General features: G+C 47.1%; 1 long non-coding RNA gene across 1 annotated transcript; it reads left to right on the plus strand.

Moving 5' to 3' along the window:
• The first annotated feature begins 31 nt into the window (after nt 1-31).
• LOC306669740 lies at nt 32-12,117 on the plus strand. Its single transcript, XR_013766216.1, has 3 exons — nt 32-436; nt 3,132-3,309; nt 10,167-12,117. It is a non-coding gene; the product is annotated as an uncharacterized lncRNA (long non-coding RNA).
• Nucleotides 12,118-12,994: the final 877 nt, after the last annotated feature.

A 12,994-nucleotide genomic window follows, 5' to 3' on the forward strand; every position in this document is an offset into this window, starting at 1 on the left:
TGTCTTCGCCTCTGCGCTCAACTCCGCAGGCGTGATTTAAATTTCAAAACATTACTGAAGTAGTGATGGTCCCGGTGTCTAAACGGCTAGTTTCCTAGGTTTGCACGGATCTACGGAAGCCTCGAAGGCCCAAGCTTGCCGATGCCGCGGGATGCGAGGAGGGTGCGGCGCCTTCCCTGGCCCGCCAGTGCCCCAGCATGAAAAATGACAGTGCCCAGACCTCGACTCTGTTCCCCCGCAGCCCCCTCCCCGCCACACACACACATCCTTCCTTCTCCTGCTCCCCAGGAGCCTCCCTGCTGGACCTGAAAGGGTTGAAGGCAGCCCCAGGAGGACGAAAGGACCGCTGAACTGGACGCCGAGGAGTCAGGATGCTGCTGCCCCCTGGCCAGCGGCCTGCGAAAGCAGGATGCACACTGAACCGTTCAGCCCCTGGGTAAAGTGTTCTCCCGACAATGCCTTCAGATGGTTTTTCGGAAGTAATATTCCACAAGCTACCCTAAGGAGCATGAGTCAGTGACCTAGAGGCTAACTTTACTTCATTTTAATACTAAACTCTCCACCCAGGGCAGAACCAAAGCCTCATTTCCACAACATGGGAAGTGCTGTTAGCGGCCTGCACAGGATCTTCGTGCACGTGCAGGCCAGGGTGTCTTTGCCCCTCCTGCCCTTGCATTCCCTGCCAAAACAAGCTGCTCCCATCCTCGCCTGGCCTCTGCAGGCTCTTCCCCGTTCTCGTTATTTCCTGAAAATGAATTTTCCTCTGTGTAACAGCTGTGTTTGGTGTTCTGTTCCAATTTGGTTCCCACTAAGAGTTGGACCCATTGTGTCTGGGCAAACAGTGAACATCTCGGCTTGTTTCCTCTTCTGCTCAGTGGGGATTACACCTGCCTGTGGAATCCTTGTGGGGTTTGTAGCACCTATCTTGGTGCCTCTGAGCTCTCTTCTCCCTGCGTGGGAAAAATTGCCCCACCCATACTGTGGGAATTAAATAATTTTTCCAGAAAACTGCGTTTTCCCACCACTCAACACCCATAAACCATATTTCACTAGTTCACAACTTTTTCTCCGTCTGTAATCCTGTTCATTATTCTCCCACCCTTTTCCTCTAAGTTATGTGCTAAGAATTTTTATGCTTAACCTTTCAAATGTTTACCGAGCACCTGCCCAGAAAGTAAAATCTGAATTAGTAGGTATTCTTTAATATCTTCTATATGTTGTGGGTATTTCTAGAAAGAACTAAGAAAAGAGAGTTTGTTAATTTATTTTTGTTATTTCTCCAGTATATCCTTGCCCTTTGGAGCAAAGGATTTAATAGTTAGGCAGATCATACAGCCTTTCTAAATAATACCTCCTTTTTCCTGTTTTTCTTTTCTTTCTTTACTTTCCAGACTCCTAAAGAACTAGATAAATCTCTTCTTTGCCCTTCTTTCTTTCTTCCTCTTGTACAAGGTTAGAAGTCTTGTTAACAGGAAATAAATTCTTCCATCAAATACAGCCTTCTGTTGATTGTCTCTTGGAAAAAGGGTCAGTGCTGGGTCTCTCTTGTAACCAAGTAGTCCCAAGAGCATCACAGCAATTCCAAGGTTTCCATACATGGTATGCTCAGGTCAGATTAGATTTCCCATTCGGTGGTTTCAGGGCCTTTCTATTTAGATCTGAAATCCTTCCCGTCCCCCCCGCCCCTGAAATTTTAAATGGCATTATTTGCACACCATATTCATGATACTTAAAAGCAAATTGGAAAAAATCCAATTGTTAATGACCACATCTTCTTTGTTGGGGTCCATTAAATAAGATCTTCAGCGTGTGTATTGTGGCACCTTAATTATAGATATGTGATATCAGATTGCTACCAATGAAGAAATTTTCATTTTCAATGTGGGTTATTTGTGGGGAAAAATGAACTTGACTATGAACCTTGCTGACCTTGCCTTAGCAACGTGGTTAAGTCCTCAGTGTTCATAGACGATTGAATCCTCTCTGTCCCTGTGGATTCTTGGGCAGCTTATTTTCATTGTTCTAAGCATTGTTTCCTCATCTGTGAAATGGCAGGTACCAGAGTAAGGACAGACCTGTACAGATTGCTCGGGGCCCAGCCTAGAGTATGGGTCCAGGCAGTGGCAGCTCCATTCACTGCTCCTTAGCTGGCTTTCCAGGCCTCCAAGATCTGGAACCTGCTTTCTTCTTAATAGGCATTCCCTTGTCCTTGGACTCTAGCTGCTGTGTTCATGTCACTTCCAGAATTATCAAGCCTTATTGTGACTTTCCTTTGGTAGGAAAATGTCCTACTATCCTCTGTCATCTTCTTCCAGTTGACTGGAGGAACAAGCCTGTGTTAGCAAACCCCCCCCCCACCCCCCGCCCTGGGGCCTTGCAAACACTGGGCACGTAGCAGGAACTCCACTCCCTGCTTCTACTCTGGCCCTGGACAAAGGCTAGCTGGTCTTTATTATGGATATGCATGTGTCCACCCAGTATTCCTTCCCTCATGAAGACTCTTTTCCTCCTTTCTGCTCAGTTCTCAGGAGGCTGGCTCTGTCCTACAGGAGAGCAGAAAACCCAAACGTCACCCCTCATCCCTGAGACAGGCTGGTTATCAATACGACCTTCTCTGTTGCTTTGGTCTGGTGGACTGTGAGGGCGACACACATGGGGAGCCCACCTGTGAAGGGAACTCTGAGAGGCCAGGTACGGGTCTTGGTGGCACTGTTCCCACTCCTGGATCCCCCGCAGCCCTAGTCAACCATGTAAGAGCATGAGCTCGAGGCCCGTAGCAGTGCCGTACATTACTGGTCCTGCCATTCCTTTCCGCTCCAACCTTCTGCTCTCTTTCGCCTCAGCTGCCTCACTTGGAACATGGGTTTAGAATAGTCCTTCCTTAAAGGACTGGGTAGAGATCAAAGGCAGCAGAACATACAAAGTGCAATTCCGGGCCCCTAGAAAGCTCTCAAGTCTTAGCTTTTGTTTTAATCCATTGCTGAGTGTTCTCAGATTTTTTATCATGTCCCTCCTTCTCCCAAATGAATGTTAAGTGATTTTCTGTTACTTGCATAATTTAGGAAATTTTCTGTTGCTTGCCACCCTGAGACCAAATCAATAGAGCCCTGTTCTTTCATTGTGCTGTGTAGCTGCCACAGTGATCCCCAGCTAACTGTGAGCACCACCAGGATTTCAGACATGCAAAGCTCTTAGAAAAAGGTGGCAGTGAAAAGCACTCAGTATGTATGTCACCTGGGATACTGCCCTTCACACCGGAGAGAAAATCAGGTTCAAAAAACAAATTTTCATAAAAATGCAGTGAAACAGGTGAGTCTATTTATGCATAACTCTACATTATTTCCCTGACAAAAGCTGTAGCACTGGAATCACAAGGTCAAAGATGTGAGCATTATAAAGGTTTTTGAATCAGTATTTTCAAACAAGCTCCAGAAAGGGTTTACTTTACATTCCCACCAGCAGGGGGCAGAAGAAGCCATCTTTGGCATTTGTACCAAAATAGACTCAAATTCTGCAGAAATCTGACTTTAATATGCTTTGTTGTTGTTGTTAACAGAATTTTCATATATTGATTACAGATTTTTTTTTCCTTTTGCAATTTTTCATCTCTGCTTTTTTTTTTTTTTTTTTTTTTCCCGTTGCTGGGGACTGAACCCAGGGCCTTGTGCTGACGGGCAAACACTCTACGAACTGAGCTATATCCCCTGCTTATTTTTATAAACCAAGGATATCTTTAAAAATACAAGTGTATTTTTTCCAGTTTGTTGTTTTAATTTGATAATCTTATGTAAGTTTCGTTTTGCCCTTCACTTGTGAAGAGGGTTTGAATGGCTTGCTGATTCATTAGGAGTGAAGTGGAAAAGCATGGTGCCCCAAGAGCACTCAGACAGCATTAGTGGACAGAAGACCCCCTTAATCTGTGGCTTTGCTTTTGAGATTTTACTTACCTCTGGTCAATCATGGTCCAAAAATATTTATGGAAAATTCCAAAAGTAAGCAATTCACAACTGGTACATTGTAGCATCATCTAGCATCACCTTCCTCCTTCCCAGAATGTGAATCATCCCTTTGCCGGGAGTATCCACAGTGTATGCACTACCCACCCTGTGGCTGGAGAGAGAGAGAGTGGCCACAGCCACATAACTTTGATTACAATATATTGTTATAATTGTCCTATTTTATTATTAGCTATTGAGAATCCCTTACTATGCATAATTTATAAACTAAGCTTTATCATAGGCATATATACACAGGAAAAACATGGTGCATGTAGGTTGCAGTTCCAGACACCCCTGAAGGTCTTGGAGCATATGCTTGGCACATAAGGGTAGACTGCCTATATCATAGGGATGCACTGTGTAGCCGATGTCACTTGAACCCTCTTCCCAGCCAGTTAGCTGTACTGGGAGAGGCTATTTGGCCCACAACTGAAACCAACTTTGACCAGTGTAGGCAAAATAATAGCAACAATAATGACAACCATATTATCATGTTATGATAATTATGATAATGATTATTATCATTAAAATTATAAAAACATACATTTTTTTTCCCAAAAGGAATCTATTAGGATCCCTCTGAAGTATTTCATAATATTGAAAGAAAGATAGGATTTCAGTCAGGCCTGAGCAAGGGCAGCACTTAGGCCTGTGCAGGAACAGACTGGATCACCTTGAGAGCATTAAGTGTCTGTCATCTGTCATCTGTCTGTCGCAGATGGTGGCCCATCCTCCCTTGGCCTGCTAGTCCTACTTTTGACTCCACACCTGCGTCGCCTGGCCTGGGTCTTTCTGGGTGCACACTATTTAGGCAGTGAGGTGGAGAGAGTTCTCACAGAAGGGAAGTCAGCGTGTGCCTGGCAGACAGCTACATACAGCATTTGTGAGCAGCCCACGTGAAGTCCTGAGGTCGGGTAGTAAGACGTTGGGGAAGGGACAAGGGCTCCTCTGGCTGCCAGCGTGTCCAGCAGACAGCAGTGGCTGGTCTCAACTGAAAGACTGGGTGGGAAAGGACCACTCTGAAGCAGGGAGGAGAGGAGGAGGTGGGTCAGAGGGACTGGTCTAGAACTTTGAGGCCACGTGGGCCAGAACCCTCGACTATTTAAGTGTCCCCAAGCATTCCTGAGATTGGCTGTATGGTTGATCTGGGGGCCACATGTGGGTCCCCTGGGTTCTGTGGAGACAGTTTCTTTGCTACATCGCTGCTGTTTGAGTTGTGAGCCGCTCGCCGTCTGGCACACCTGAAGGAGAATGGAAGTGTCCTTTGGCTCCCCAGATGCCCAGGGTCCGGCTCTTCATGCCAGTCTTGTCATTGCATGTTGTAATTATTCCGTCCCTAGAGCTTGGCTGTCAATGGTGCATATTAGGACCAAATAAAATAATTGCATTTTTTCCCTTTTGATGAAACCCCATTTTTTGTGGTAGGGGGGATTGAACCCAGGGGTGTTTCACCACTGAGCTGCATCCCCAGCCCTTTTCATCTTTTATTCTGAGACAGTCTTGCTAAGTTGCTGAGGCTGGCCTTGAATTTATAATCCTTCCACCTGAGCGTCCCAAGTTGCTGGGGTTACAGGCTTACGTCACCATACCTGGCAATATATGACCCTATATTTTTGAATGCATATATTCTACACCTCATGTCATCATCCATAAAAATGTAAAAAGAGCCAGAGCTGTAGTCCAAGATTAGGGTGCATGCCCAGCATGTATGTGCAAGACCCTGGGCTCAATCCCCAGCACGCACGCGCACACACACACACACACACACACACACACACACACACACACAAAAGCAGGAAGAAGTGGGAAGCTTTCTGATCATATGACCCTGGCCTGGACATTTTTTTAAAAAGGAATATGTTTTTAATTAGAATTTAATTCATCAGTACTAAGAAAGACAAGTGGGAATAAGGAAGGGGGGTCCTGAACTAAGGAAAATTCTGGCCAGGATAAAAATTCTATGACACCAAGGAGACACCTGAGTTCAAACCAGTCTTGATTCTGCTACTTAATCTGTGACCTGGGGTGGGACTCTTGAGCTCTCTGCAGCTCCTTATGAAATGGGTCCCACCACATCCCCCTCCTGGAGTTTTACGAAAGGCTTCATGATCCACATAGTGGGCTCAGCACCCTGTGACATCCGGAGTGCTCTGGGGTAGGCACTTCTATTGTTACTACTAAGGTGGACTCTAGGCCATGGGGAAGGTAGCCCAAGAGAGTCCAGGTCAAAGCCATGGCCGCAGCAGCAGGTGGCAGCAAGGTGACCTCAAAGGCCTGAGGCTGGTGGCTGTGCCAGAAGGAGGAGATCAGAAAACAGTGAAGAGACAGAGCACTGAAAACCATGGCCCTCGCTTATCAAGCGCCTTGCCAGCATCAGCTCTTCAGCCCTCACGGTGACCTCATGATGTGTTACTGTTGTGATCCCACTTTATACACAAGGAAACAGGCACAAGCTTTTTATTACAGGACCTAAGTGATGAAATTGCCCCTTTGGTGGTCTAGCTGTAATTACTGAGTAAACGCAGAGTTTGTGAGTTTAAAGGTTTTTGCACCAGTCTCCCAACTGGTAGAGTGGTAGAACTGAGATTTGAAGCCCAGCTTCTAGCCGCCATGATAAGCTGCCTCTCCTGGCTCAGTGGTTCTCAGGACAAGGAGAAGGAAGTTAGAGAAGCTGGGACCATCCTTGCTAGATGCCCACTCCATGGTTCTGGACACCTCCATTAGATTAGAAGCCACAAGGGACTACACCGGTCCTTAGTGGCCTCCAGGGAATGGACCCCCCCGGTACCCAACTCTGAGGATGCTCAAGCCCCTGGAAGGAAATGGCATAGTGTCTGCAAACACATCCTCACCTCCCATGTGTGAGGTCATCTTCAGATCACTCCTCGCACCTGACATCAGTGCTATGCACGCCATCTTCCTACTGTATTGTGTAGGGACGATGGCAAAAGGAATGTGTCGTGTTCAGTACTGTGCATTTTCTTGAAATATTCTTGATCTCTAGTCAGCCTAATCCGTTGATGAGGAAGCTGCAGTATACAGAGGGCTGTATAAAGTGATCTGTGGCCCCCTTCTCAGCCAGACCCATAGCAGATGCTGCTCATCAATCCCAGCATGTCTTTCTAAGAGCCAGGTTAGGGCCTCAAAATCCTGAAAAAAATGGAAAATCAATACCAACTGACCAGAGCTGACAGGTCAGAGAAAACCTATTTCCTTGTTGGCTGGAGGGCTTAGGGATGGTGGACAGCAAAACAGAAATGCAGCAGTGGATGAAAGCAGGTTTGCTTTCATGCCATTAAGAATCTGTGCATTCCCTTGGGAGACTCACACCTGGCCATCTAGATGTTCTAGAAATCACAAGAGCGAGCGTGTGCACACACATGCACACACACATTTTGAAGATTCCTAAGGAATCCATGCCAACCTTAGAAAAATCCAAGTGTTACAAGTTGGCACTGAGGGACCAGTCCCCCCACCACACATGGGTCAATTGGACTGTGTACCTTCGGGCATCACCCCGATTTTATGGTCCTAGCCCAAGAATACTGCTGGCTTTCAAATTAAAGAGAAACAAAACAAGGGGGAGAAAACACCAGTCTGCACGTGGGCAGTGGTGAGCAGAGTGCCTGCCCTTGGGGCCAAGCATGACGGTCCCCTGAGCCCCAGCACCAGCGCCACGGTGCAGCTGGATGGAGTCCAAGGCTCTGGACAGAGGCCGAGTGAGGATCGGGAGCCAACACAGCGCCTGGCACAGAACCCTCAGGGCACAGTGGCTGCTACCCCCTTTTTTTTTTTTTTTTTTAATCTTTAAGACTTTTTTAGACTATTGACCACTACTAACTCAATGGAACATAGGCTCAGACAGCAGCGTGCCAGGTGCTTCTGTAAGATATGGATACACCAAGCAAAACATCACCAAGTGTACTGCAAGTCCACACCACCGCCCCTGGCTTCCCCACCAGAACTGTGTAGCAGCGCGTGCCCAGAGGCTCAGTTAGTTTTATGTGGGTACCCCTTAAAACTGACCAACTTCTATGACCTCCCCTTCTTTCTGAAACCTGCAAGAGAGACTGCTGATTCACACTGAGCTCTGTGAAGCCTCCCTTTCCATTCGGCACCCACCCGAGTGGGGCTCTCCCAGGACACTCCCGTTAGCCTCCTGATCCAAACTTGATGCCGAATTCCCACAGCAGTGCCGCTCACAACTGCCCAGCAGAGCGGGGTCTTTACCACCCTTTGATGTGCAACGAGGAAATCTAATATATGGCCTACTGTAGGCCTCCAGAAGTCGGCTTGAGGTCACCAGGAAGGGGGAAGGGAGCGTTTCACAGCTCACAATCGCTGCTCTGTGCCTCAACAAAGGCCTGACCTCCTGAGCCATGCCTGACCTTTAAACTCCCACAAACATATGTATTTACTCAGCAATTACAATCCAAACTACCAAAGGACAGTTTAATCACTCCTATTAAAGGGAAGAAATTAAAGCTTGCCAGGATCCCATAACAAAAAAGCCAAAGTAGCATTTACACTCAGAAGAAAACAAAGAGAAGCCTCTTTTCACCAGTCTATACACTTTTTTTCCATAAGTCCTCCTTGTTCTGTAAAGCGAGGGACAGTTCTAGTAAGGCCCAGCCCTAAATTACAGAAGCTGGAGAGTCCAACGAACGCAAGGTCTTGAACTTCTCTCATGTGAACACGGTGGCGGTAGCCTGACTTGGTGCATTCCACATGATAGGGCGTTGCAGTTGTCTTGTTTTTAACATCACTCAAGACTGAATTCTGCTGGGAGAACTTAAAAATACCATCTTCATCCCTTTTATAATGGTAATCCCCAGCAATTGCACTTGACAGCTTTGAAAAACAGCTGTTTTGAGAAGGTTGATACAGAGATGGATGTCTGAGGAATATTAGATTTGGGGAAAAAGTTGCCTCTTTATCTGGGAGTGACATTGCAAACTGGTAGAAAGCACTCAGCAAACACCAAATTTGATAAAGCTGAAATGTACCCTGTGACTCAGGGGTGCCATTCCTGGGCACACAGTGGCAATGTAAGCACATGTTCCAGGTGTGCCAAGACTTCCATTAGAAATGCAGCCACCTTGTTAAGAGCTGAGCACTTCAACAACTGAATGATCAGTACTAAGCAGCAAAAAAGCAAACATGGAGCTGGGTGCTGGAGCCAGGTATGGTGGCACACTATTGTGATCCCAGCTACTCAGGAGGCTGGGGCAGGAGGATTACAAGTTTGATACATAAATAATTAATTAAATAGAGCTGGGGACGCAGCTCAGTGGCAGAGCCCTCGCCTAGCATGTGTGAAGCCCTGCGTTCAAAGTCAGGTATTGCAAAAAAACAACAAAAAAAAAAAACCAAAAAAACAAAAAAACATGAACTCCTTCCTACTGCACAGAGCCAGGAGGATGGGTATCATGGGATGTTGAATGAAAGGAGCCAGACAAGCAAACATCTGCTTTATGATTCCATTTCCAGCGTCAAAACCAGGCAAAAACCATCCAGGTGGGTAAGTCAGGCTGTAGCTACGCTTAGGCCACGTAATCTAGTTCTTTGACTTAGTGGTAGTGACAGGTGTGTGCACTTTGGGAAGCCAACCGAGCAGCAAGCACATGGACCCTGGAAGGGTCTTTTCTTCAGTGTGTACATCAACTTCAACCGGTTTGCCTCAAAATATTAGCTCACATGTTTGGCTAGGTATGAAAACCTGTAACTATAAATTAGGTTGTCACTTCAAAGTTGAAGTGGATTTCCTTTAAACGAGGCCATGGTGCATGGTGTGGCCATATGGTTCTTTGCTGCAGCCAGGCCATTTGGAGAGTGCTAGGCAGGAAGCAGCAAGGGGCCAGGCCACTGGCTCATAGGATACAAAGCTCAGCCTGGCCTCACATCTAGGCTGGAATACGGTCCCATTCAGGGGCCATCACCTCATCCTGCCTCCCACATGGGGAGAGATGAAGTGACACAATATGGAAAAGACACCCTTGCACACCATGGAATTAATGAATAACCACTTACCTTTCCAGAATCATCCTGGTGGGCTGGCATAACCAGCACCATCCATCCCCACCCCTGGCAGAACCGACAGTCCCTCTCTGCCCACATCAAGACCATTCAACTTTCCCATCTGACTGGATGCTTGTCTTCCCTTCCCAGAGCTGTGTTCCCCAGTATGTGGCACAGACTTGGGCCCAGGGTAAGCAATCCGGAATGATCTGATTCATCCTGTGGCTTAGAATGGCTCCAATGACAAAGGGCTTCCCCCAGGGCACCAGAGGCCTCAGGAATCAACCTGTGTGATGAGGAAAAGCTCGGCTCAACGCACACAAGAAGACAGGGCCTCTTTGTGAACTCCCACCACACACCTGTGATCAGGGTCCCTCTTCTCAAACTGACAGGGGCGAGTGTTCTCATGTGTACCTGCTCTTTTGCCAAACTCGTTTACTGGAACGAGAACAGGGATTAACTATATGACCAAGCTCCTTTCCACGTGTAATTTAGGAATCACTATAAAATAACACTTTCTAATAAATGAGAAATGCAATATGCTCACCTTGGCTCAGCAAGTAGAGAATTTAGAAGGCCTATTTTAGCCACCTCTTAAATGCTTAATGGGAAGGAGGGATAAAGGCTGAATATATTCTGAGAAGGAGTGGTCACAAGGCACTGGTAGACACAGAGAATGTGCCTTCTTAGACAAGGACAATGAATGATCTCCAATTTCCTTCTACAAGTAAGGAATCTTGAGTGCTACCATGTCATGGTTCTGAATTCAGCTAAAATCAAAACCTACCATTATCTACTTCATGCTCAAGCCCAGGTTCATCCCTGAGACAAAAAGAATCCAGTGAGGAGGATCAGTTTTCAATGGACACAAAGAACACAGCTACACTACCAACAGCCTTAACTGATAGAGACGAATTGGATAGCACCAGTCTCTTTAAAACTTTCCTTACTCAACTGCAAGAATGTTGTCTTTGAGACACCTTCCACCCCACCTGAAAAATCCATTTTGGAAGGGGCAATCAGAAGCCAGTGAGGTTATTAAAGGAGATCATTTAAGACTACCTGTCAACTCAGGTTTCCACCGTGAAAGGAAATGTGATCATGAGAGCTTTTCAAGGTATTCATGAAACCTGCAGATATGCAAAAATGCTATTAATTTGGATGTTGTTTGTTCTCATAACTGCCCTGAGCTGGATCTAACCAGAGAACTGGGACTGGTGTTCTGCAAAAGCCACAGTTCCTTAGAGGAGACAAGTTACTCCACTAGGAGAGCGTGACTTTTGCAACTCTGAAGCCTTACCCGTAAAATGCCCCTCTGCGGCAGTCCCCACCTCTGCAGCGGCCGAGTCTGGAAGGGCAGTCTCATTTCCACTCTCCTGGCTCCTGCCCACTGTCTTCTCACCAGTGTGCAACGTGCCTCATGTGGCCCAAGAAGCCAGCATGCAAGTCACACACCTCCATCTTTTGGAGGCTGGTAAAGTCCATTTGCTCCCAAATCCTGCTTGTTAAGCAGTTCCATGACAAATGGCCAATACACACAGTGGATAAATATCAGGAATAGGAAAAAAAGAAGGAAAAAAAAAAAAAAAAAAAGCCATCAAGATTAGACCATGGGGTCAAAATGCATCCCTAGTAGGTTTGGGGGTTCCTGAATGCCAGTCCATCAGATCGGCCTAAGGACGAGGCAGAACATGGTAGCATCTGACTGGACATTCAACCAAGACACAAGGAAGCTGGGAACCTCAACACTGGTGGTTTCTAAGGACCCCTGATGCTTCATGATCATGCGTGTTAAATCCAAGTCATGCAGGCAACTTCCGAAAATTGAAGAGAGTGATCTCTGTCGCAAGGACCATGGTGCTGACCCATGGATCACGCAGTGCAGACCCGTCGGCCCTTCCTGCCACCAGGTGCAGACACACTTCATGACATGGACTGGCAGAATCACCATCGCCAGTCTTGCTTCTTCATCCCTGTGGATTGGAGGGAACTGAGGGGCACCTCCTCCAGGCTCCCTGGAGGGCCACTCTACCCAGGGACGTCCCTGCTCTAGACCTGGGTAACCACTGCAAAGAATGAGAGAAGGGCTGGGAAGATAGCTTCGTGGGTAGAGTGCTCGCCTTGCAAGCACAAGCCCTGGGTTCAATCTCCAGTACCACACACACAAAAAAAAAAATGACAGAGATGAGGATTTGACCACAAAGCACACATTTTAATTATCACATTTTCCAAACTTTGCCTCAAAGCCATCACAGTGATGACAAGTTTTGATGGAAAAACAAAAGTCTACCCACTTGAAAATACCATGGTGACTGAGCAGCACTGTGATCCTCTTGAGCCAGGTCACTGCACCTGCCCACCATGCTTCGAGGACAGTGGGCACACTTCTGCACCCGGGCACTACAGCAGGGGACGTCCAGGCTGGTCATGGCATTAGCTGTGTTGCGTGTTTGTCCCAAATGAGGCGTGTGGTCTGGGCCACCTTCTCTTCCTACTCCCTTTGCTTTCCATTCCTCAGCAGATTCTCATGGCTCAACCGCACTTCCCAGGACAGCAGTGATGGCAAACTGAATGGGTTTTAGGTTTGATGCTGTATTCATTCATTCATTCACTCACAACCCAAGGAACCTCTACAGCCTGTTGTCCAGATGATGAAAGCGAGGTTCAGCAACACTGGCCAGGAAAGGACAAAGCAGGACCCAACTGCAGGCCTGATTCTGCAGTCTACGTCCTTTTCAGACACAGAGCCCTGGGTTCACCCCGCACAGCAGCACATCCCCACTGAGAACTGGCTCAGCTGGCAGGTCTCGAGAGAAGCTGGCTCCCTGGGCTCATCTGACCACTCCACCTTACACCACTGTCCTCTCCTCCTGCAGCACTTGCTCTAGGTCCATCTTGCTGTCACCTGCAGGATGAGAACTGACAGTACTGGCTAAAGGGGTGGGTCTTACCAGAAGCACCAGGTTTGAAGGACGTGT

This window comes from Sciurus vulgaris (assembly GCF_902686455.1).
Source record: "Sciurus vulgaris genome assembly, chromosome: 9".
Lineage (NCBI taxonomy): Eukaryota > Metazoa > Chordata > Mammalia > Rodentia > Sciuridae > Sciurus > Sciurus vulgaris.